Genomic DNA, 24529 nt, shown 5'->3' with positions numbered 1-24529 from the left:
GTCATTGTGGATTAAAGCCCGTTGTACCATCTTTACTTTGTGTGTGTGTCTTATTCTGTCTAACAGCGCACCACAAGTGTCTTCCCGTTCATCATACACTCCCTAGTCCCCAAATGCATTAACTTGAGCTTTTTGGGGTTAAATGTTCATTTGCTGCTTCTCTGTTCAATTGCCCAGACTGCCTTGATGATCATTTTGCAGTCTGAAGGGGAGGCTGCACTCAACCATGTGGACAACTGTCGAACCATCTGTGAATTATTTTGTCATTCCTCTTACAGTGAAGTCGCAATTATCACCGTGATTTACAAGGAAATGAGAGCTGGGTCCTATAGAACCTCTGCTCAAAGGCTCCCACTCACCCATCGGCAGGTGCCTTTTCTGTCTCTGAGATTTTGGATCTGCAATTTTTCCTTGGATCTCACAAGTTTTTAATCAACACACACCCACACATACTCAGTAGTGTCAGCTCCTCATACACACCACACACACAAAATACAACACACTTACACATATGTATTGTGTGTGTGTGTGTGTGTGTGTGTGTACGTGTGAGAGTGTGTGCGTGCGTGTGTATAACTGTCTGTTTGCCTCTATTACCAGACTAAGTTTTGAATAAACATTCGTGACACTAAGACAGAGATGTCCCTCTGGCCATCACCTCTCATGAGACCGTAACTTCTGCCAAGCTCTCAACTGATGGAGCACAGAAAGTGGGGAGCACCTGCTCACTGGACTGGGAGTTATATAAATATCATGTGGCTGAGTTTTATCACCTGTCTTCCACCATCCTGATTGTTAATTAAGGAGGGTATAATTGAAGCTTCATGCAATCATTATTTTTAATTAACAATTCATCTCATTGCTCATTCGGTTTGCGGAGTTTCCCATCCGTAGGTATGCGGACAGTGTCTGTGAGTTGGAGGCAGGTTGTTCCCTGTGGGAATGCATCTCATTTGTCCAGAAGATTTTGCTGCACCCTGTGCCTGATTCAGCAGAATTCCTTTCTTCGACTGGTCTTATTACTGGAGTTACAATTTGGCAATTAACTGTGGCAGCTTGAAAGTAAAGGAGAAAATTCTGCTCATTAAATTCTGTGCTAGCTTCTCACTCATTCAGACAAGTAGTTGACCAGGGTGCAAGCCCAATGTTGTCCCCCTTCACCTCCCACCTCCCTCTCAGTCACATTGATCATTGACCTGCTCTGCCTGCCTGGGTCTGGGTCTCCATTCGCCGCTGAACTGATTTCAGTTAGCAAGAGTAAAAATGCACATCACCATTATTTTTTATCAGAGCTGTAAGATGCCACCATTTGGTGTCAGTTTCCTGCAACGTTTGATTCCTGGAAAATCGAGAAATGCGTTGATGTGTGTCTGGAACCCACTCCGTGACGAAGAACTCACGGCCTCACCTAGCAGGGAAGGCATTTCTCATCTCAGTCCTGAATAGCTGATTGCTTATTGTCAGACTGTTCTGGGTGCACGAGCCAGAGAAATATTAACCCTGTATCCACACTGTGGCAGCAGACCAGAACTGGATGGAGTTAAGATACAGACTTAATTCAGACAATTTGTGGTGGGTTGGGTCGAGGGGCAGATGACCTTTCGCTGTTTGTTTCTTTCCACCCAAGCTCTTGCCCGTGTGGAGTCCTGTCAGTCAACCTTGAGTGTTTTGGGCTTCAAAGAATCTGCTGATTCTCCACCCCACCCCTGCCAAAAAGGAGAAGCATGGGAGAGGAACCTTCCGGGGCTCAGTGGCTAGTTACCTCACACCAAGTCATGGGGACTGGAGACTGAGGGAACCACACCAGGCCATGGGAACTGAGGGACCCACACCAGGCCATGGGGACTGAGGGACCCACACCAGGCTATGGGGACTGGAGGCTGAGGGACCCACACCAGACCGTGGGGACTGGAGGCTGAGGGACCCACACCAGGCCATGGGGACTGGAGAATGAGGGACCCACAGCAGGCCGTGGGGACTGGAGACTGAGAGACCCACACTAGACTGTAGGGCTGCAGGAGACTGGCTCGTGGGAACTGGGAAGGGACCTGGATCCATGATTGTGCCAATGTCGAGTAGGGCTCACCAAGGGCCTTGGGTGTTGACAGCCTCCTCATCATGTTGGGGTTTAGGAACCAGGGAGATGGACAGTTGGGGTCCATTGGAGCTAGGGGTCTAGGTGGGAATGGGCAGGAGACCGTGCAGCTAGGGAGGTCACGGTATTTGAGGGGGTGGTGGGACCAATGGTCACTCGGTGTTTCTGAAGGGACCCTTATCCTTCTGTTTCTGGTCTTGATGGTATCGCTAGACCTGTGGGTGTGGGTGTGGGGATGTGTGGGTGGGTGTTTGGGTGTGTGTGGATGTGGGTGGGTGTGTGTATATGTGGGTGGTTGCATGTGTATACATTGTGACGTTCCCCCCATTTTCCATTTTATTTGAGTGGGACTGTCCCTTTAAGAGAACCAATCTAACAACTTGCCTGCAGGATTTGAAGTGACTGTGAAACTAGCAGCTGGAACAGCATGTTCCTAAATGGATACATTTGAAGAGAAATGAAACTGTCTAAAACCCAGGTGCAGAGACCATGTGACCAACAGATTACTCAGTTTTGCTTAGCAGCTATTTTAAGAAGGCAGCACAAGAGTCAACAGCTCTTCGACCTCAGTAATGGGAATGAGAAACCCACTTGGCCTCATTGTGTGGTTATGGACAGAATGCCAGATTTCCTCCTTTTTCTTACAGAGGAATGAGAGACCACTTCGACTGACCCACGAAAAGGTTTGTAATGGCAGAAGGTACTCATCTAAAAAGGACATTTCTCTGAAGCTCCTCAATCAGGTGTTGTGAGTAATGAACATCTGCCACCAACCCCCACATCCCCCGTCTCTTTCACCCACTTCAGGATCTGCTAACTTCATCTTAAGGCCTACATGCCTCACCATCTAAAGCCCGTGTGTCACATCAATCTCAAACCCACGGGTCATCACTGAATTTCTGAACTTTGAACTGCCTTCCTAGAATCAAGCCTTGAGCTGTAGTGGCTTTGTGGTATTTCACACACAGTGATATATTAGCACATAGTTGGAGTTTAAGTTAGATAATTGTGCGTGTAAGTACACATTGTCCTTGTTTGTCTGTGTGTGTGTGTAATTATTGTGGTGCGCTGTTGGTCAGAAGCAAACACACAAAATCAAAAGACTACAACAGGCGTTATTCAACATAAATTCCACGGAGCCAGCTGTGAGGAGAGCTGCTGTAAACTCTGAGAGTGTCTTGGGCCGGCTCAGGCTTATATCCCGGAGGGTGATTGACACCTGACTGGGTGGGGCTTGGTCTGTTCAGATCGGCTGATTGACAGCTGGCCAGGTGTTGTCCTCATGCTCTTCTGCAGGTACAGAATTTCTACCTGTAATAGGCCAATGGTGTACCACCATAAGTATACACTCTGTGTGTGTGTGTGTGTGTGTGTGTGTACACTGTGCTTGTCTGCGCATGTAAATATACACTGTGCTTGTGTGTACGTAAATATACACTGTGTGCATGTGTGTGTGTAAGTATACACCATGCATGCATGTGTATGTAGGTATATACAGTGTGTGTGTGTACACTGTGTGTTAAATATACACCATGCATGCATGTGCGTGTAAGTGTACACTGTGCGTGCATGTGTAAGTATACACTGCGTGCATGTAAGTATTTACTGGTTGTGTGTGTGTGTACACTGTGCTTGTTTGTGTGTGGGGTGGAGGTGCCTGTTACCGTGCTGTATCATAAAATTAAAAAGAACCTCCATCCATTACCCTCTATTTTTCTGCATGAGCTTACGTAAGAGTCTTTTAAAGTCCCAGTTGCACCTGCCACAACCGCCGCCCCCAGCAATGCATCGAGTAATATGGAAGTGGTTGTTTATTCTCCACAGATGTTCCTTTCCAGAGTGAGTTCGCACATGGATCTAATAAGCAGCGTTTCTCCTCAGATCTTTTGATGATCCTGTGGTTGCCTGAGACAAACCTCCTCTCCTTCAGGTGATTCTTCACCTTGAAATTTGGACAAGATCGATACTGATCTCTTCTTGATCAGTCGAGGTTTCTGGATCCTGGTTAAACTGCTTCACATGGAAAGCAGAGGCAAGGTCTTTGTGCAAAATCTGTGAATGGAGGCATGAGCTGTTAGAGGTTTAAATGGGCTTCAAGAGAATGCAAAATGTCTGATTGTTGAAAAACACAAAAGCAGAAAAAAAAATTGGAAGTGTTTCCTTTGTTTTTAAAAAAGGTTCAATTTTATTCTAAGCAGGAGAGAGCGAGATCATTTCACTATGTGTCGCATTAAATAATTACTACATTTAACAACACCTTTTAATGTTAATTTAATTGTTGCATTTCATAATTAAATTACTCATTGTCTTTAATAATTATGTACCTTATTGTCTGCACTTAATAATTTAATCGCTCATTACCTTCAAAGTGTCCATATATGGGATCGTGTTGATAAATTAATTATTTCCTTGCTGAAATTAAGAAGGAGCTTTCTGTCTGCACTTATTAATTTATAACAAGGCTCTTTATTCAGTCATCTAAGTTAGGTCATTTAATCACCTCTGCCTCGTGCTGCTCCTATGGAAATTACTGCATTGAGAGAAGCCCTAACCTCTGGCTGGGACCTTTTTTCCCTGGAATGAAGGAAACTGAGGGGGGATGGGGGGGTAACCTTATAGAGGCACATCAAATCAAAAGGGATGTAGATCAGGTGATAGAAGGCGAATGGTGACCGGTTCTTTCCCAGGGTAGGTGAGTTTAAAACTGGAGTGTGTAAATTTAAGGGGAAATATATAAATTATACCCCAGGAGCAACGCTTCCACACAAAAGATGGTAGGTGTGTGGAATGAGATGCTGGAGAAAGCGGTAGCAACGGGTGCAATCACAAAGTTTAAAAGACAGTTACTTGGATAGGAGAGGTTTAGTATATGCAGGCCAAAAGCAAGCCAGGCTCGTTGCCAGAATGAATGTTAGAGAGGGGCATTAGCATGTTTGGAGATGAGGCAGAGTGTAACACTCATAAACTCGCTTGGCAAAGGGGGGGATGCAATGGGATGCTGGGAACTACCCGACGATGAACGTTAACATCATCCGCCCTCTGACATGAGAGATGAGGGCGATGCCTTTTACAGGCATCACTAGATGCTATTGATGAACGCTAGTGCCGGGGGCGGGTGGAGAGTTGCTGACGTGTATCAAGCTAGTCGCTAGTGATGTGGGAGGGGGTGGGTCTGATGGCTGGGGGTGGGGGGTAAGATTGAACTGAATTAAATTGTTTATTGTCATAAGTACAGTGAAAAATTTTGTTTTGCTTGCTATCCAGGCTAGTCAACCCATATTTAAGTACAGCAGGCAATGTAACAAATAAAACACAGTAGTGTTGCCACAGTCAAGAGTGCAGAGTAATAGATAAATTTATAAATTTTAAATTTAGATGTACAACCCAGTAACAGGCCCTTTCAGCCCACCAGCTCGTGCCCCCCAAATACATCCAATTAACCTACACTTCCATACATTTTTGGAGGAAACCAGAGCCCCCGGGAAAAACCCACGCAGACATGGGGAGAACGTACAAACTCCTTACCGACAGCGCAGGATTTGAACCCTGGTTCCGCTCGCTGGCACTGTAACATCATTACAGTTACCGATATGCTGACTGTGCGGTCCCAAAGTGCAGGGTACAGAGTGAAGTACAGCTAAACAGTGCAAAGGCATCATCTTTTATCATGGAGAAGTTCATTTAAGAGTTCAGTAACAGCAGGAAAGAAACTGTCCTTGAATCTGGAGGTTTGTGTTTACTGTCCGATGGAAGTAGAGAGATGAGAGTGTGACGGGGGGGGGGGCCTTTAATTTGTTGGCAGCATTTCCGATTTAGCGGGAGGTACAGACAGAGTTGGTGGAGGGAGTTTAGCTTAAGTGAGCTGCATTTACAACTGCATGGCTCACTCAGGTTAGTAGCAGCAGACTTCAAACACTCAGTCTGCATTGCCTTTAGTATGTATAAGGAAATTGACCATTTCTGAGCTGATCCTTACTTCGATTTGATAAGTCCTGAATATTGATTCAACATTTCAATCAGTAGTGGATCATTATAGAAACTCTATGAGCTACGGTATTGAAATTTGGGAGAATGAGGTGTGATCTCATTGAACCAAGGTCTTCAGGGTAGATGCTTAAAATGATACTGCAAGGGGTTACAGACATAAGATTCAGGGCATCCGGAGGAAACCCACGCAAACCCAGGGGTGAAAGTACAAACGGTCAGCGCCAGATTTGAGCACGGGTTGTTGACACTGTAAAAGCATTGGGCCAACCATGCCGCCCACGTGAGAGGTGAGAGTGAATGGGTGTGCAGCAGCGTTTATTGAGCTTGAGTCCTGACAACGTATTGTTGACCATCCTGAAAAGCATCCACATGTCACTTGTCCTTGTGGGATTGATGGGGGAAACTCATAAAGGATAATGATAACAAATTTATTGTCAAACACGTAGCACAAGTGTGCATATGCACCAAAATTTTTTCTCGCTGCAGATGAATAGGTACTTTGCAAAAATAACATGTATATATTTAAATTAAAAAGAGATAATAAACACAAAAGATAGATAATCAATATTCCCACAAGAGAAAGGTTGTTTTACAACAGCAGTATCCTTTTGAAGATGTCAGAGGAGTCCACGATTAGTGTGACAAGGTTCAAGAGCCTTATTGCTGTTGGAAAGAATCCGTTCTTAAAGCTAGAGGGACTGAATTTAAGGCAGTGAGAAGAGGTTGTGGCCGGGGTAAAGAGGATCCTTTATGACGTTGGCCGCCATCTTGAGACAGCACCTCAAACGTACTGTGTGTTGGCAATGGATGGGAGGTTGAGCCTGTGATGGACCAGGTTCTGTTTGCCACCTCTGCTGCCCTTCTACACTCTTGGGCACCCAAGTTACCAAACCAGGTTGTCGGATCTCTGGAATTCTCTGTTGTAAAGGGTTCGGGAAGCTAGGTCGCTGTGGTATTGGAGGAAGAGGTAGATACATTTATGAGAGATCATGGAATCAAGGGCCTTTGTGAACTGGTGCAGGGAAGGCGATGAAACTTGGAGCAGATTGGCCATGGCCTTATTGAAAGATGGGTCAGGTTAGAAAGGCTGAGTGGCCGCTCCTGCAGTTTTATAAATTCCAGTATTGACAACTACATTTTGTTGAGTCAGTGCACACCTTAACCCCAGCAAGTGCATTTAAGCCATTTGTACATAGTTTTGTGTAGAACACGACATGTCTTCTTTGGCTTGGCTTCGCGGACGAAGATTTATGGAGGGGGTAAAAAGTCCACGTCAGCTGCAGACTCGTTTGTGGCTGACAAGTCCGATGCGGGACAGGCAGACACGATTGCAGCGGTTGCAGGGGAAAATTGGTTGGTTGGGGATGGGTGTTGGGTTTTTCCTCCTTTGCCTTTTGTCAGTGAGGTACCTCAACACGACATGTAGTGCAGGTGTAAATGAGGTAGGGTGTGGGTGTGGGTGTGAGTGGGTGTGTGTGCGTGAATGGGTGGGGGGTGTGTGTATGTGGGTGTATGTAGGTGAGTGGGTGTGAGTAGGTGTGTGTGTGTGAGTGGGTGAGTGTGGGTGTGAGTGGGGATGTGTATGTGTGTATGGGTGTGAGTTGGTGTGTGGGTGAAGGGGTGGGTGGGTGTGTGGGTGAATGGTGGGTGTGTGTGTGAGTGGGGATATGTGGGTGTGGATGTGAGTAGGTGTGTGTGTGAGTGGGGGTGTGTGGGTACGAGTGCGTGGGTATGTGTGGGTGAATAGGAGTGCGGGTGTGTGTGAGTGGGGTATGTGGTTGTATGTATGTGTGTGTGTGTGTGTGTGGGTGTATGTGTATCTGGGTGTATGGGTGTTAGATGGTGTGTGTATGGGTGTGAGTAGATGTGTGTTTGAATACGTGTGTGGGTGTGAGTAGGGGTGTGTAGTGTGGGCGTGAGTAGGTGTGTGAGTGGGGGTGTGTGGGTGTGTGTGTGGGGGTGTGTAGGTGTGTGTATTGGTGTGAGTAGGTGTGAGAGTGGGTGAGTGGGTATGTGTGGATGTGAGTAGGTGTGTGTGAATATGTGTGTGGGTGTGAGTAGGGGTGTGTGGTGTGGGCATGAGTAGGTATGTGAGTGGGGGTGTGTGGGTGTATGTATGGGTGTGAGTGGGTGTGTGTGAGTATGTGTATGTTGGTGTATGCATGTGAGTAGGTGTTTGTGGGCATGAATGGGTGTGAGTAGGTGTGTGGGTGTGAGTAGGTGTGTGTAAGTAGGTGAGTAGGTGTGTGGGTGTGACTGTGTGTGTGGGTGTGTGTGTGGTGAGTTGAGGTGTGTATGTGTGAGTGGGGGTGTGTGGGCGAATGGGTGTGTGTGTTTGAGTGGGGGTGTGTGGGTGTGTGTATTTGGGCGTGTGTGTAAGTAGGTGAATAGGTATGAGTAGGTGAGTGGGTGTGGGTGAATGGGTGTGTGTATGAGTGTGGGGGTATTGGTATGTGTATGGGTTTGAATGTGTATGAGTGTGTGAGTGGGGGTGTGGGTGTGTGTAGGTGTGTGTGGTGAGTGTGAGTGTGAGTGTGTGGCTGTGAGTGGGTGTGTGGGTGTGAGAGTGTGTGTTTGTGTGGGTGTGAGTTGTGTGTGGGTGTGTGTATGGGTGTGAGTGGGTATGTGTGTGCACACATTAATCTGTAAACAAGAAAAGAATGTACTCACAACAATCAAAAAACACTATGATCTTCTCACCATTTTAACAACAAATTAGAAGATTGAATGAAATGTTTGCCTGCCATATAAATGTGGGCCTTGAGTTCATAGGGGTTAATAGCATCATCCCATATCTTATTCTTTCAGTTTACTATTCAGAAAAGCAATTAGTTGCATCTGGATCGTAATTAGCCACATGCAGCTCGTGATTTGTGTTTGGGCAACACTGATGTTTTGTGGTTCGAGGTTGCAAAGTACTTCCTAATTAATCACTATATTTGGAATCTGCAGCTTTGCTGCTGTTATATAGGGCAGCAAGTGTTCAAAAATAACAAACATTTGCTGCTCCGTAGTTGAGAAAATGCAGGAAACATCCCAAGGGGACTCACCGAACTGGGAGAAGCTCGGATTGAGACGAGGCCAAGGAAAAGGTAGGTGTGAGGTGGGAACTGGCTGTCAGGGTTCTGGGCGAGAGGGTAGCTCAGCAAGCAGAGGAACAGCCCACCCACGACTGTCCCCTTCACTGATTGGGTTCAGGTAGAAACAGCCGGAGTTGAAAATGCAGAAGCTGGACATGGAAGTTGAACGTGGTGCTGAATAGAATGCCACAGACTGCTGAAGTTTAATAGGAATAACAAAGAATAGAAACAGGCCCTTTGGCCCATCTCGTCCACACCAAACTATTATTCCGCTTATTCCAATGGACCTGTACCCAAACGTAGCCCTCCCTCCTGTACCTCCCCAAGTTTACCTTCAATATGGAAAATAAGCCTGGACCCACCACTTCAGCTAACGGGGTTTTTCCCTTGTGGGGCGATTCAGCAGATATTTATGATTTTTAAAAATAGTCTATTTACTTATTTATCAATTTTTATATTTATTGCTTTTTTAAAAAGTGGTTCACAACGTACCCTTTCGGCTACACCAAACAAAAATTTTGGTGCCCATGAACATTACACAATGTGCGTGACGATGCCCGTTCTCGTGATCGTATTTACACCCCTAAACACGAGAAAGAGTCATGACAAACCGAGAGGCGGTTCTTCTGAAGCGGAATGCAGGGGGCTTGGACGCTGGCGTGGTTGTTGGCTGCAGGAACAAAAATGGTATGTCTCAGCAGCTGGTATAAAACACCCCAATATGTGTTCACATTGACTTGCCTTAACTCGATAGGTGACCTCTTGCCTCTGAGTGGGAGTTTGGGGTCTGAGTCCCATTCATTCGCAGTGAGCTCTTGAGGGGGGAGATGGGTGCTTGATAGTTGGCGAGGATTTTGTGAATCAAAGGGCCTATTACCAAATTGTGTGACTCGATGATCATTCATAATCCAGGTTGGTACTTGCTCTGATTAATTAATTTTACTGACTTTAATTTCCTATTTTATTTGCAATTTGCTTCTTTCTCCCCCTCTCTCCCATGGGTTCCGTCCACGGTTGTCGAGTGTTATCTGCATTGTCTGAAGTTTTACAGACCTTGAATAAAGGTGAATTGACTGTAAAGTGAAATATTTTTGCTTCCGCTGCCTGCAGAGATTCAATTTGTCAATGTGAGGTGTGAGAAATTTCTCAAACTGCTGACAATGCAGGAGCAGTGTTCCCAAAATAGCCACAGACAGCTGCACATTGTTTACCTCTCTCTCTCTCTCTCTCTCTCTCTCTCCATCATCTGCAATAATAACCCATGCCTTCAGATTCAAATGCATGTCAGTTAAGTTGGCAAGCTCTTTTGGACCACGTTGTAGGCTGAATGGAACGTCTGCAGATGCTGGGCTCGGGTGCAATACACACATGTGCTGGAGAAACTCAACAGGTCACACAGCGTCCATAGGAAGAGAAGGGCAGTCGACGTTTCAGGCCTGAGGCCTTCATCAGGAATCTGGAATACAGGTAGAAACCTGAATGTAAAGAAGGGCGGGCAGGGGTGGGCGGGGGGGGGGGGGGGTGGGGGGGGGGGTGAAGGAGCACAGGCTAACAGGTAAGAGGTGGATACAAGCGAGAGGAAATGGAAGAGAAAGAAGTTGAGGTGATGGGGGTGAGGGCAGAGGGCTAAGGGTAGCTCTCTGATGGGAGAAGGAAGGGAAGTGGGCAGGGAATTGGAAACTGAGGGGTAGGGAAAGAGACAGACCGGGGAGGGGATTCATGGAAATCGATCTTGATACTGATGCTGTATTGGTTATATGTAATCAAATTTATCTCACCAACCTAGAGGCCATTGTTTACATGTTTGCTAAATTCAATGCAAATACTGATGTGGATTAGTGGCAGAAATACAGGGTATTCATCTTTGAATCATTCAGGCACAGTCGAGGGCGAGAGCACATGGGTGGGGGAATGAGTTCCCCCATCATTCCCGCAAGGACAAGTGAACATGTGGATGCTTTTCAGGATGGTCAACAATACGTTGTAAGGACTCAAGCTCAATAAACACCCACTCACTCTCACCTCTCATGTGGGCATTGGCCCAATGCTTTTACAGTGTCGAGGATCCGTGCTCAAATCTGGCGCTGACTGTTTGTACCTTCGACCCCGTGTCTGCGTGGATTTCCTCCGGATGCTCTGGTTTTCTCTCACCCTCCAAAACGCGCAGGGTGACCGGTTAATTCAGGTACAATGAGACAGCATGGGGTTGAATGGCCAGAATTGGCTTCTATTGTGTTATTAATTAAAAAGAAAATGTCTTGGTGTGGCAAAGTCATACTTTACTGCTTGTGTGTGATATCTTTGCACGGAAATTAAAGCTGACTGTTTTTGGCGATACTGATGTATCAACCCCAACAGTTGTCATCAATAGAGAAACAGAAAGACTGGAGATGCTGGAATCTTGAACAGACTAAGAATTGCTGGAGGAACTCAACGGCCAATTATCTATGTTTTAATAAGTTTAGAATCTGTCAACATTAGTCAGGCATCAAATCTTCATAGTTTGAAAACCATAGATCAGATTGTCAGCACGTCAACTAATGCTTTGCTGTCAAGGAGAGCAGCATGTTTATTAAATGTGAGTACCGGCAATCCCCAGGTCCGACTTACTGACAACCTGCAGTTATGAACTGACAAGCTGACCAGAGGTAGAATGGTGTCAACTTCCGGTTTGAGCGTGGTTATCATAATTCTAACTGTAATGACCCAAATATGTTAAAATTTTATTAATATTGTGCCACCAACAGTCCCAGCACTGGTCCTGCACTCCCCCGACAGCCCTCACACTGATCTCAGGGAGGGGATGAGACGATGGAGCAGCAGCGGAATGCACTAACGTGACGCCACTGTCAGACTACGCCGTCTGTGGCCTGGGCAAAGCAGGGGGTGAACGAGGGGGCGAACAGCCCAGCAGAGGGTAGTGGAGGGTGGGGGGGAATAAGAAGCAGTAGCCTGCGTTATCGCTTGGCTCTGCAAAATAGCCACCGCTCAGCCTTAGAGTGCAATGTAGAAGTATATTACCTGTATTATTATGTACTGTAGTATTATGTGTAAGATGTTTTAGAATATTGGGAAGTGTTTTAAATGCATAGAAAGGTAATATATGTACAATTCCCAAGATTGTGTTATATGGCGAGCTCTCCACTGGCCACCGTGACAGAGGTGCACCAAAGAAAAGGTACAAGGACTGCCTAAAGAAATCTCTTGGTGCCTGCCACATTGACCACTGCCAGTGGGCTGATATCGCCTCAAACCGTGCATCTTGGCGCCTCACAGTTTGGCGGGCAGCAACCTCCTTTGTAGAAGACCGCAGAGCCTACCTCACTGACAAAAGGCAAAGGAGGAAAAACCCAACACCCAACCCCAACCAACCAATTTTCCCCTGCAACCACTGCAACCGTGTCTGCCTGTCCCACATTGGACTTGTCAGCCACAAACGAGCCTGCAGCTGACGTGGACATTTACCCCCTCCATAAATCTTCGTCCGTGAAGCCAAGCCAAAAAAGAAAGAATAAGATAAACATTTGACTAACTGACGCTAAATGAGGACAGGTTCAGACTTAAATACAAATTCGGGTTAAAGACAGACCTAGGTAATGGAACTCGTATTTAACCCGGGGACTGCCTGCGATCACCAAATACAGAGAAAAATGTTCGAAAATATTATTGGAACATTTTTAATTTCAGGTGCAATCAGCAACAGGAACCGACAAAGCAAGAGTGACCCTGGCCCTGACGCTTCCAGCAGACATGATGAAATGGTTGGAATCTATTACTAAGGAAGTGGTCACAAAGAACTTAGGCTTCTCAAAATCAATGGGCATAGAAACTGGTCTTGAAAAGTATTAAGCATAGAACTAGGAGGTGGTGTATATGAAGCCCCTCAATGCTGCTGGACCTGGAACAAGGTGCTCTTCAATACTGATGACTAAAAGGCCAGGAGCTCCTCTATACTAATGGACAGTTCACTGCACTGATGAGTGAACTTGGTAACCATGACCCAAAAGAAAGAGGAACTAGGAGCTCTTTCTGTTCATGAACAGAAATAAGAGTTCCTCAATGCCAGTGAAGGTGGAAGCAAGAGCTAATCAATCAGGACAAACATGGGATGAGGATTCAAAAGGAAGTATCAGGGCGGCGGAACTCAGAAAAGATTGCCCGAGATTCTATTGCCGTTCTATGGGAGTGGTGAATATAATTATAATGGAATTATTGTCATGTACATTGTACAATGTACATAGGCACCAATTTTCTTTCTTGAACAGGTACTTGTAAACAAAATCTATAATAGTAAATTGACTGGATTAAATTAAAAGAGGCAATAAATACATAAAGTAGAGAGAGAATACATTTTATAATGGTTATGTTATCATTATTAATTCCCCTCACCATGAAAGGATATAAGGCATTAGAGGCAGTTATAGTACCAGCAACCGGGACTGGGGTTCGAATTCGTGCGGTCTGTAAGGTGTTTGTACATTCTCCCTGTGTCTGTGTGAGTTTCCTCTGGATGCTCTGGTTTCCACCTACCATTCAAAATGTACTGGGGATGTAGGGCAATTGGGTGTAATTGGACGGCATGGACTCATGGGACGAAAGGGCCTGTTATTGTGCTGTATGTCTAAATTTAGAAATATTATTGAAGCATATAGACTATTAGAGAGAATGACAGGGAGCAGTCAGTCATAGTCGGGGCGGGGTGAGTTGGAGTGGGCTGAGTTGGAGTGGTAAGGCTTTGGCTCAAGAGACTTTGGTGAGAACAGGTAAGAGGGGAGGAATAGTCAAAGTCAGAAAGGGCCACCCTATTCGAGGATAAAAAGGATTCAGAAAGTAGGCACAGGTAAGGGCAGGTTGTTTAGAGATCATGTATTTTGTTCATCTTGTCATCGACAGGGGAAATAGCAGCCAAGGCAGGGAAAAGCTCCCCTTGGAAAACCTGGGTCATTGAGGAAGCCAGCAGCATTCCTGACTACTTCATCTGCGAGAAGTGCATCCAGCTGCAGCTCCTGACAAGCCGAGTCAAAGAGCTGGAGTTGGATGAATTCCAGATCATTCGGGAGGTAGAGGCAAAGACAGGAGTTACAGGGACACTATTACACCTCAGAGGCAGAAGGAGGGTAGATGGGTGACAGTCAGGAGAGGGAAAGGGAACAGGCAGGCAGTGCAGGGCACCCTTGTGGGTATTCCCCTCAATAACAAGTATATAATTTTGGATACTGTTTGGGGTGGAGGGGTACCTACCAGGGACAAGCCAGAGATCAAGTCTCTGGCACAGAGTCTGGTCCTGTGGATAAGAGGGAAAGGGAGGAGAAGAGGTGAGCTGTAGTGATGGGGATTCCATAGGTAGGAGACAGATGAGAGATTCTGTGGAAGAGATTGAATATCCCATATGGTACATTGCCTCCCAGGTGCCAGGGTCCAAGATATCTCAGATTGAGTTCACGACATTCTCAGGAGGGAGGATGAGCAGCTAGATGTCATGGTCCATGTGGGGCCAATGACGTGGGTAAGAAGGGTGAGGAGGTCCTGCAAGGAGAGTTCAGGGAGTTAGGTGCCAGATTGAAGGACAGGACCTCCCGGGTAGTGATCTCAGGATTGCTACCCGTATCAGATGCTGGTGAGGTTAGAAATAGGAAGATAATGCAGCTTAACTTGTGGCTAAAGACATGGTGGAGGAGGGAGGGCTTCAGCTTTCTGAATCATTGGGCTCTTCCAGGGAAGGTGGGGCCTGTTCTGATGGGACAGTTTGCTTCTGACCTGAAAGGGATCTAATATCCTTGTGGGAAGGTTTGCTAGTGTTGATAGTGTTTAAACTGTTTGCAGTGGGAGGGGAACCAGAACAGATAGAGGAGTGGAGGAGGGAAATGATGATGTTAAAATTGCAGGCACTGTTAGAAGTCAACAGGTTGAACATGGTGGAAATGTTCTCAGGTGCATCTATTTCAAAGTAAGGAGTATTGTAGGAAAGGCAGATGAGCTTAGAGCATGGATTGACATGTGGGATTATGACATTGTGGCAGCTCAATGTTGTGGGCTTCCAATGTTTTCCATGCGACAGAATGTGGGATGAAAAAGGGAGGAGTGTTATTGCTCGTTAGAGAAAATATCACAGCTGTGCCAGACCAGAGGGCTCATCTACTGAGGCTCTATGGGTGGAGCTGAGGAATAGGAAAGGAATGACCACATTCATGGGGTTATATTATAGACTTCCCAATAGTTACTGGAGAAGCAAATCTGTAGCGAGATAGCGGACATCTGGAGGAAGCATAAGCTTATGATAATAGATTTTAACTTTCCATATATTGACTGGGACCCCCCTACTGTAAAAGGGCTGGGTGGCTTGGAGTTGGTCAAATGTGTTCAGGCAAGTTTTCTAAATCAATATATAGAGGTACCAATGAGAGAGAGAGAGCAATACTGGATCTCCTATTAGGGAACGAGGCAGGACAGGTGACAGAATTATGTGTAGGGAAACCTTTTAGGCCCAGTGATCATAATGCCATTAGTTTCGAGTTAATTATGGAGAAGGATAGATCTGGGCCTTGGGTTGGAGAAAGGCCAATTTTGAGGAAATGAGAAAGGATCTAGAATGCGTGGATTGGGATGTTGTTTTCGGGCAAGGATGTGCGAGGTAAGTGGAGGATCTTCAACGGTGAAATTTTGAGAGTACAGAGTTTGTATGTTCCTGTCAGGATTAAAGGCAAGGTTAGCAGGCATAGGGAACCTTGATTTTTGAGGGATGTTGGGGATCTGGTTCAGAAGAAGAAAGAGGTGTAGAGCAGGTATAGGCAACATGGAGCAAATGAGGTACTTGAGGAGTATAAAAATGCAAGAAAGAAATCAGGAAGGCTAATTTGAGGTTGATTTGGCAGAAAATGTGAAGGAAAATCCTAAGGGTTTCTACAAGTATATTAAGAGCAAAAGGATAGTAAGGGACAAAATTGGTCCCCTTGAAGATCAGAGTGGTCGGCCTTGAATGGAGCCAAAAGAGATGGGAGAGGCCTTAAATATTTTCTTTTCCTTAACTATTTCCTCAAGGAAAGGGCACAGGGTCATGGGAAGAAAGGAAAACAAGCAGAGAGGTCATGGACCTATACAGATTAGAGGAGGAAGTGTTTGCTGTCTTAAAGCAAATAAGGGTTGATAAATCCACAGGGCCTGAAAAGATATTGGCTCAGCCCTTGAGGGAGGCTAGTGTAGAAATTACAGGGGCTCTGACAGAAATATTTAAAATGTCCTTAGTCATGGGTGTGGTGCTGGAGGATTGGAGGGTAGCTCATATTGTTCCATTGTTTAAAAAAAGCTCCAAAAGTAACCCTGGAGATTATAGGCTGGAGATCCTGACATAAGTAGAAACTAAATTATTGGAAGATGTTCTTAAAAGATCAGATACATAATTATTTTGAAACTATCAGGGATAGTCAACATAGCTTTGTGTATGAAAGGTTGTGTTTAGCCAATTTTGTAGAGTTTTTTGAGGTTACCAGTAAAGTTGACAAAGGAAAGGCCATGGATGTTGTCTACATGGACTTCAGTAAGGCCTATGAAAAGGGAGGCTAGTCAGAAAGGTTCAGATGCTAGGTATTCATGGTGAAGTGGTGAACTGGATTCAACAATGGTTGGAAGGGAGAAGCCAAAGAGTAGTGGTGGGATGATTGCTTCTCTGACTTAGCCAGGGATAGTCAACATAGCTTTGTGTATGAAAGGTCGTGTTTAGCCAATTTTGTAGAGTTTTTTGAGGTTACCAGGAAAGTTGACAAAGGAATGGCCATAGATGTTGTCTACATGGACTTCAGTAAGGCCTATGAAAAGGGAGGCTAGTCAGAAAGGTTCAGATGCTAGGTATTCATGGTGAAGTGGTGAACTGGATTCGACAATGGTTGGACGGGAGAAGCCAGAGAGTCGTGGTGGGATGATTGCTTCTCTGACTTAGCCCTGTGTCTAGTGGTGTGCCTCCGGGATCGGTGCTGGGACTTTGATGTTTGTCATCTATATCAATGATCTGGATTATAATGTGGTCAGTTGGATCAGCAAGTTTGCAGATGACCCTAAAATTGGAGGCGTTGTGGACAGTGAAGGTTTTCAAAGCTTGCAGAGTGATCTGGACCTGCTGGAAAATGGCAGATGGAATTTAATGCAGACAAGTGTGAGTTGTTGCATTTTGGAAGGACAAAATAAGAAAGGACAGTGAGGAGTACGGTAGATTAGAAGGATCTAGGAATCTAGATACATAATTCCCTGAAAGTGGCATCAGAGGTGGATAGGGTTGTAAAGAGAGCTGTTGGCATATTGGGCTTTATAAATCAAAGCACAGTATTGAGTACAGGAGTTGGAATGTTATGTTAAAGTTGAGGTGAGGCCAAATTTAGAGCATTTTGCTCACCTAACTACAGGAAAGATTGAAGATAAGATTAACTTGGATGTTGCCTGGTCTTCAGGCAGTTAGAGAAAATGTTAAATAGGTTAGGACTTTATTCCCTGGAGCATAGAGTTATTTAAAATTATGAGGGGGATAGACAGAGTAAATGTATATAGGCTTTTTCCACTAAGGGTAGGTGAGATACAAGCCAGAGGACGTGGGTTAAAGATGAAAGGGGAAAGGATTAGGGGGAATGTCTTCACATGGAGAGTGGTGGGGATATGGAACAAGCTTCCAGCAGAAGAGTCGAACGTGGGCTCAATTTTAACATTTATGAGGAATTTGGATGTACATGAATGGAAGGGGTATGGAGGCTATCATCTGGCGGCAGGTCAGTAGGACTAGGCAAAAAAGGGGCCGAAGAGGCCTGTTTCTGTGCTTCTGTGTTTCTTTCCTGTTTCGTGGTCTATGGTTCTAGATGTTGACATGTTTTTGCAGGCGGCAGAGTCACAAATGATGTACATAGCTACAACTTCCAATCATTTAAAACCGATGTACATGGAAATTTCTTTTGACAGAGGCTAATGAATCAGAGTGTTGTGGAGGCTGAATAATTAGAAGTAGTTAGTGTTGTGACCCTAATACGTCTACAGAGAATCAACTGAACAAAAAGCTTCTAAGCCAAGGCCAAGGTCAAGCCCAAGTTGGTCTTCATTCACCCTCAAGTTACTTAGGCATGCTGGCAAATAATTAATTTCATGTTTGATTTATTGTTCTACCTGATTGCTTTTAATACTGAGTCACAGTTTGGACTTGCGATAGGAATTGCTAGAGACATTTCCATTAGTGTCTTAGTTTTCTCTGAGTTCACTCTTTCTCCAGTGGCTGTACCTAGGTTTTCACTGCTGATATATCTGACAGCCATTCTCTCAAGCGATTTATTTTCTTCCAATCTTCTAAAGTCTTTCTTTGATCTTACCCCTGCCCAGGACCCTCATTCAACTTGCCATTTAATCAAGGGTTGGGTGAAGAAGATAAATCTGCTTTATCTCACTGGACTTGAGAAATCTTTAATTAAAAGGATGGCAATTTAAGCTTTGCAAATTTACAGAAAATAAAGAGTTATGGGCATGAGGTAGGAGAAGGAAGAGGAGTAGATTTACATAGGTCGGCACAACATTGTGTACCAAAGGACCTGGACTTGTGCTGTGATGTTCTACGTTCTAAATCAGGTGGCCAACCTTTTAGTTTTTCTTTTTCAATCTTTTTCTTATTGATTTTAATAAACAATGGGCAGGGGAAATAAGGATAGATAATAAAAAATTACAATATACAACAATCAGTACATAATGATAGTACCTTCATCTCCCCATACTCAATCAAAGAGGGAAAAAAAGCAAAGAGCAAATTTACATTCTTGTAAAACCTTGTACTAATCTAACAAAGAAGACAAAAATAAAACCAGAAACAAACACTGGAAAGCCTTGGATCAGTGTTCACCAAATATAAGAAACCTGGTCCTCACCAAAAAGAGAAAATTAATGGTATCAGGAAGGGGCAATAAATCAGAGATAACATTAGAAATTACATCCATATGAAAATAATGTATGAATGGCTGCCAAGTTTCTTCAAATTTTACAGAGGAATCAAATGCTGCACTTCTAATTTTCTCTAAATTCAAACAGGCCATTGTAGCAGACTTCAACAGGGATTTATCTGAAGGCTGCACCTGGCAATTAGAGTCAGGTGACTCAGGCAGTTGGAGTTGAAAAGCTCAGATCAGCAGGAAACTGATTGGCCAATAGAGATCAAGTGACACAAGGTGTGGTATTAATTCACTTCAACTCAGCAGTCTGGGGAGTTGGTACTCTTGACTGGAGTTCCACACAGTACATGCAGCAGTGAGTAGGAGATTTACAACTAATTAGTTTTTTGGCTGCACCATTGAATTCTAGTAGGCAAAGTGGGGTCCTTCCATTTAAGAGGAATTGCTCTCTGAGCCATCAGGGTAGTAAAAGCTATTTTTTGATGAGCAGAAGCCAGACAATAACCTGCATCTGGCTCCTAAAACTTCAAAAAGAGCAGTTAAAGGATTTGATTGTTAATCAATTGCATGGGCTGCTGGAATAGGACCAAAGACATCTTTCCAATATCTTTCCAGAACTGTTCAAGACCCAAACGTATGAGTCAATGAAATCACTTGTGAATTATATCTATCACAGATTAGATTAAAAGTAGGAAAAATATGGGCAAGCTTGGCCTTGGACATGTATTTAGTTTTTAATTTAGACATGCAGCATGTACTGGGGGGGGGGGGGTGTAGGTTAATTGAGTGGCATGAACTTGTAGGCAAAAATGGCCTGTTACTGTGTCGTATGCCTAAATTAAAAATGAAAAGGATGGCCCCTTTCACAGGAAGCTGCAGGTTCCCAAAGCCGGCTTGTTCTCTGGGTGGTGGGATATCAAAGCTGTCTCACCTTGGTTTTTGTGTTGATACTGATCAGATGTCAATTGGATGACCTTCCTTCACTTGATATTCAGGTGTCTGCTGGATTTTCAACATGCCTGATGAAGGGCTCAGGCCTGAAATGCCCATTGACTGCCTTTTGGTTCCTATGGATGCTGCATAGCCAGCTGACTTTCACCAGTGCTTTTGTGCAGTGCACTTGTCCCCAGCATCTGCAGGTATTCTGTTTACTGGGATTCCTTGTTCTCTGGTTCCCAGCACCTCTCTTTCTTTGTTTGGCTAGAAGAGCCTGTTGGGATATTTACACCAGTGGTTCTCTACCTTTATCTTTCCACTCACATACCACTTTAAGTAATCCCTATGCCATCGGACCTCTGAGATTAATAAGGGATTGCTTAAGGTGGGATGTGAAGGTTGAGAACCACTGTTCTAGACCCAATTGTTGCTGAAATATTTTGCTTGAGAAAAATTGTCATTGGCCCATTTCCTTTGGAGATATGAAACTGTGCACATAACGAGTCAATGAGGGACGATTAAAACAGTGGTTTTCACCATTTATCTTTCCACTCACATATCACCTTATGCCATCCCTTTCTAATCACAGAGCACTTGTGGCATAGGGATTACTTAAAGTGGTACGTGAGTAGAAAGAAAATGTTGAGAACCACTGGTCTAGATCTCCAACAGTGTTTCAATGGTTTTCTCATATTATGCCTGGGAAAAAAAAAAATTAGATTTCATGTATTTGATTCATCAGTGAAATTTGAAGATACAAGGTGACCTTTTATGTCTTATTTTTGTATGATGTAAATGTTTTAAATGTAATTCAATGTATTTACTTTTCCAGATGAGATCTAGTCTTACCTTTGTTTTTTGTTTCACGGTAGGAACCAAAAACTGCAAAATATATATAACTCTCAGGATAAGCTGCTCAGATGATTTTTGTTTGATTTTTCTTTTTTTAATTGGAGTAGGTTAGGTGGGGTTTTTTTTATATAATACTTTTGATGTTTTTAACCCAGTGCAATGTGGAAGGAGGATTGAGTTTATACTGTTTGAAGATATATGCAGGCACGCACACACACATCATTTTAAAAACCAATAAAAAGATTGGAAAGGAAATTTAGACAAATGTGAGAGGCACTTTAATGATGTCGTATACATGGTACACCGTACACTTGTGCTGACATTCTTGCTGCAGCCTATGACAATCTGATGAAACCTTGCTCCTCCAATGAAATCCTGAGTCTCTTGCATTTTATTCCCATTAATTACTCTTTGCAGTACTGACCCTCAGTAAAATCTAATACCTGGACAAAAAACTGAAATGTCATTACTTTGTGACAAAGAGAATGAAAACGATTTGATTAGCACCAAGCATTGAAAGTTTCCGTAAGAAAGTAGTGAGCCTGTAAATCTTTATGCTCCACACAAAATGTCTGCTGTTTCAGGAATTACTTTTGAAGCTTTAGTTAGCTCCAGTTTATTATTATCTGCTTGTACATGTACAACCTGATGAAACATTGTATCTCTGGATCACAGTGCACCCTACACTCGAACGACATGTATACATATAAATCCAAAATAAATAGTTCACAGGTTTCTGGGATTGTTCAATAGTCTTACTGCCTGGGGAAGAAAATATTTCCCAGCCTGCAGTCTTAGTTTTTATGGATTTGTATTTTTCTTGAAGGTAGTTTCTCAGATACTGCAGGCTGGATGGTAAGGGTCCTTGATGATTCTCTGAGCACCGCTCCCTGAAGATAATGTCGGTAGAGGGAAGTGAGGCCCCTGTGATCTTCTCAGCAGTTTTAATCACCTTCGGTACTGACCTCCAATCCAATGCTTTGCAACTACCATACCACTATGATGCAGCCAGCCAGGGCACTCTATTGCGCTCATGTAGAACATTGTTGGGATGCTGGCCTTGCCCTCCTCAACTTCCTTAGGAAGTGTAGGCACTGCTGCTTCTTTCTGACTAATGAGGGGGAGTTATGGGTCCAGGGTTGGTCATCTTTTAAATGGATGCCCAGGAAATTTATGCTCCCCACTCTCTCTAAGACAGAGCCATTAATACGTGTGGGGAGTGTTCCCTTGTCCTCCTGAAGTCCACAGTCATCTCCTGGCAAGCAGATTTGCTAGAGCTGTGGGGGAAGGTTTAAACTAGTTTGGCAGGGGGGTGGGGAACAGAGTGCGAGAGCAGTGTCCAGGGAGTATGGCCACCTAGATAGGAATAAAAAAAGATAACAAAGGTAGGATGGAGATTAGGGTAGAAGGTAAAAAAGAGAATATATGTGAGGGTCATTCTCTGAGGTGCATATATTTTAATGCAAGAGGCATAGTGAACAAGGTAGATGAGCTGAGAGCATGGATAGATACTTGGGGTCACAATATTGTGGCAATTAGTGAGACCTGGCTACAGGAGGGGCAGGACTGGCAACTTAATATTCCAGGATACATTTGTTTTAGATGTGATAGATCAAGGGGTAAAAAAGGAGGAGGAGTTGCTCTGCTTGTTAAGGAGGACATTACTACCGTGAAGTGGCAGGTTGGTATGGAGGGATCGACCAGTGAGGCTGTTTGAGTGGAATTGAGGGGTGGAGAAGGCAAGAGGGTGCTAATAGGGGTGTATTACAGACCACCAAATGGGCCAAGGGAATTAGAGGAACAAATTTTTAGGGAGATAACATATATGTGTGAAAATCATAAGGTAGTGATCATGGGAGATTTTAACTTCCCACACGTTGATTGGATACCCATACAGTTAGAGGGCTGGAGTTCGTTAAATGTGTTCAGGATTGTTTTCTAAATCAGTTAGTAGAAGAACCGACTCGGGATGGTGTAATACTGGATCTCCTGTTAGGGAACGAACTAGGTCAGGTAGCGGACATTAATGTTGGAGAACCAATTGGGTCTAGTGATCATAATTCTATTAGTTTTAGGGTAGTTTTAAGGAAGAGCAAGGAGAGGCCTAAAGTTGAGGTTCTGGATTGGAAAAGAGCAAATTTCGAAGGAATAAGAAGGGATTTGGGGAGTATTGAATGGGACAGGATATTTTCAGGTAAGAATGTTAATGAAAAATGGAGGATATTCAAAAAAGAAATTTTGAGGGTACAGAGTAGTTATGTCCCAGTGTGGATCAAAGGAAAGGCTGGGAGTCGTAGGGAGGCTTGGTTTTCGAGGAATATTGAAAATTTGGTTAGGAGAAAAAGGGAGGTGTACAAGAGGTATAAAGAGCAGGGAGCTGAGAAGTTGAAGGAGAACTACAAGGAGTGTAGAAGGAATCTTAAGAAAGAAATTAGAAAGGTCAAAAAAAGGCATGAAGAGGCTTTGGCTGACAGAGTAAAAATAAATCCAAAGGGTTTCTATAAGTACATTAAAAGTAAAAGATTAGTGAGAGATAAAATTGGACCCCTTGTAGATAGTGAGGGTAGGCTGAGTGAGAAGTCTGAGGAAATGGGGGAAATTTTGAATGATTTCTTTGCCTCGGTATTCACTAGGGAAAAAAATGTTGAACCAGTTGAAGTAAAGAAAAATAGTGGGGAGGTCATGAAGCATATAAGGATATCCGAGGAGGTAGTGATGGCTGTGTTAAAAAAGATAAAGGTGGATAAATCTCCCGGACCAGACAAAATATTCCCTAGGACACTCAGGGAGGCTAGAGGACAGTTAGTGGGGCCATTAACAGAGATATTTAGGATGTCACTGGCCACGGGGGTGGTGCCAAAGGATTGGAGGGTGCCGCATGTGGTTCCTCTGTTTAAGAAAGGGTCCAAATGCAAACCTGGGAATTATATGCCTGTAAGTCTGACGTCTGTGGTGGGCAAGTTGATGGAAAGTGTTTTGAGGGATGCTATTTACAAATTTTTGGAGGTACAGGGATTGATAGGGAGTAATCAGCATGGTTTTGTCAGGGGTAGATCATGCTTGACAAACCTGATTGAGTTCTTTGAGGGGGTTACAAAAAAGGTTGATGAAGGGAAAGCTGTGGATGTTGTCTATTTGGACTTTAGTAAAGCTTTTGACAAAGTTCCCCACAGAAGGTTAGGAAAAAAGGTGGAGGCATTAGGTATAAATAAGGAGGTAGTGAAATGGATTCAGCAATGGTTGGATGGGAGGTGTCAGAGAGTAGTGGTAGAAAATTGTTTGTCAAATTGGAGGTCGGTGACTAGTGGAGTTCCTCAGGGTTCGGTCCTGGGTCCACTATTATTTGTTATATATATTAACGATCTGGATGTAGGGGGTGGAGAATTGGATAAGCAAGTTTGCAGATGACATAAAGATTGGTGGTGTTGTGGACAGTGAGGTAGATTATCGTAGATTAAAAGGTGATTTAGGAAGGCTGGAGGTGTGGGCTGAGAAATGACTGATGGAATTTAATACAGATAAATGTGAGGTGCTACATTTTGGAAAGGCAAATTTAAATAGGTCATATACATTGAATGGTAAACAATTGAGGAGTGTAGAGCAACAAAGGGATTTAGGAGTTATGGTAAATAGTACTCTCAAGGCTGATACTCAGGTAGATGGTGTGGTGAAGA

The 24529-nt window shown here is 44.1% G+C and overlaps 1 long non-coding RNA gene across 2 annotated transcripts in view; it reads right to left on the bottom strand.

Moving 5' to 3' along the window:
- Positions 1-3831: 3831 nt before the first annotated feature.
- Positions 3832-24529, bottom strand: part of LOC138756509 (uncharacterized) — a 63664-nt gene continuing 42966 nt past the window's right edge. Inside the window, exon 4 of one of the 2 annotated variants that reach the window (XR_011353120.1) lies at positions 3832-4147. This is a non-coding gene — a long non-coding RNA (uncharacterized lncRNA). Of the gene's footprint in view, positions 4148-10415; positions 10619-24529 lie in introns of those variants that run through there. The other variant, XR_011353121.1, reaches the window with a different exon arrangement.

Source organism: Narcine bancroftii, chromosome 3, assembly GCF_036971445.1.
Source record: "Narcine bancroftii isolate sNarBan1 chromosome 3, sNarBan1.hap1, whole genome shotgun sequence".
In the NCBI taxonomy this organism is placed as follows: domain Eukaryota; kingdom Metazoa; phylum Chordata; class Chondrichthyes; order Torpediniformes; family Narcinidae; genus Narcine; species Narcine bancroftii.
The sequence above is the reverse complement of the archived record's forward strand: the minus strand, read 5'-3'. Positions and strand labels throughout refer to the sequence as shown.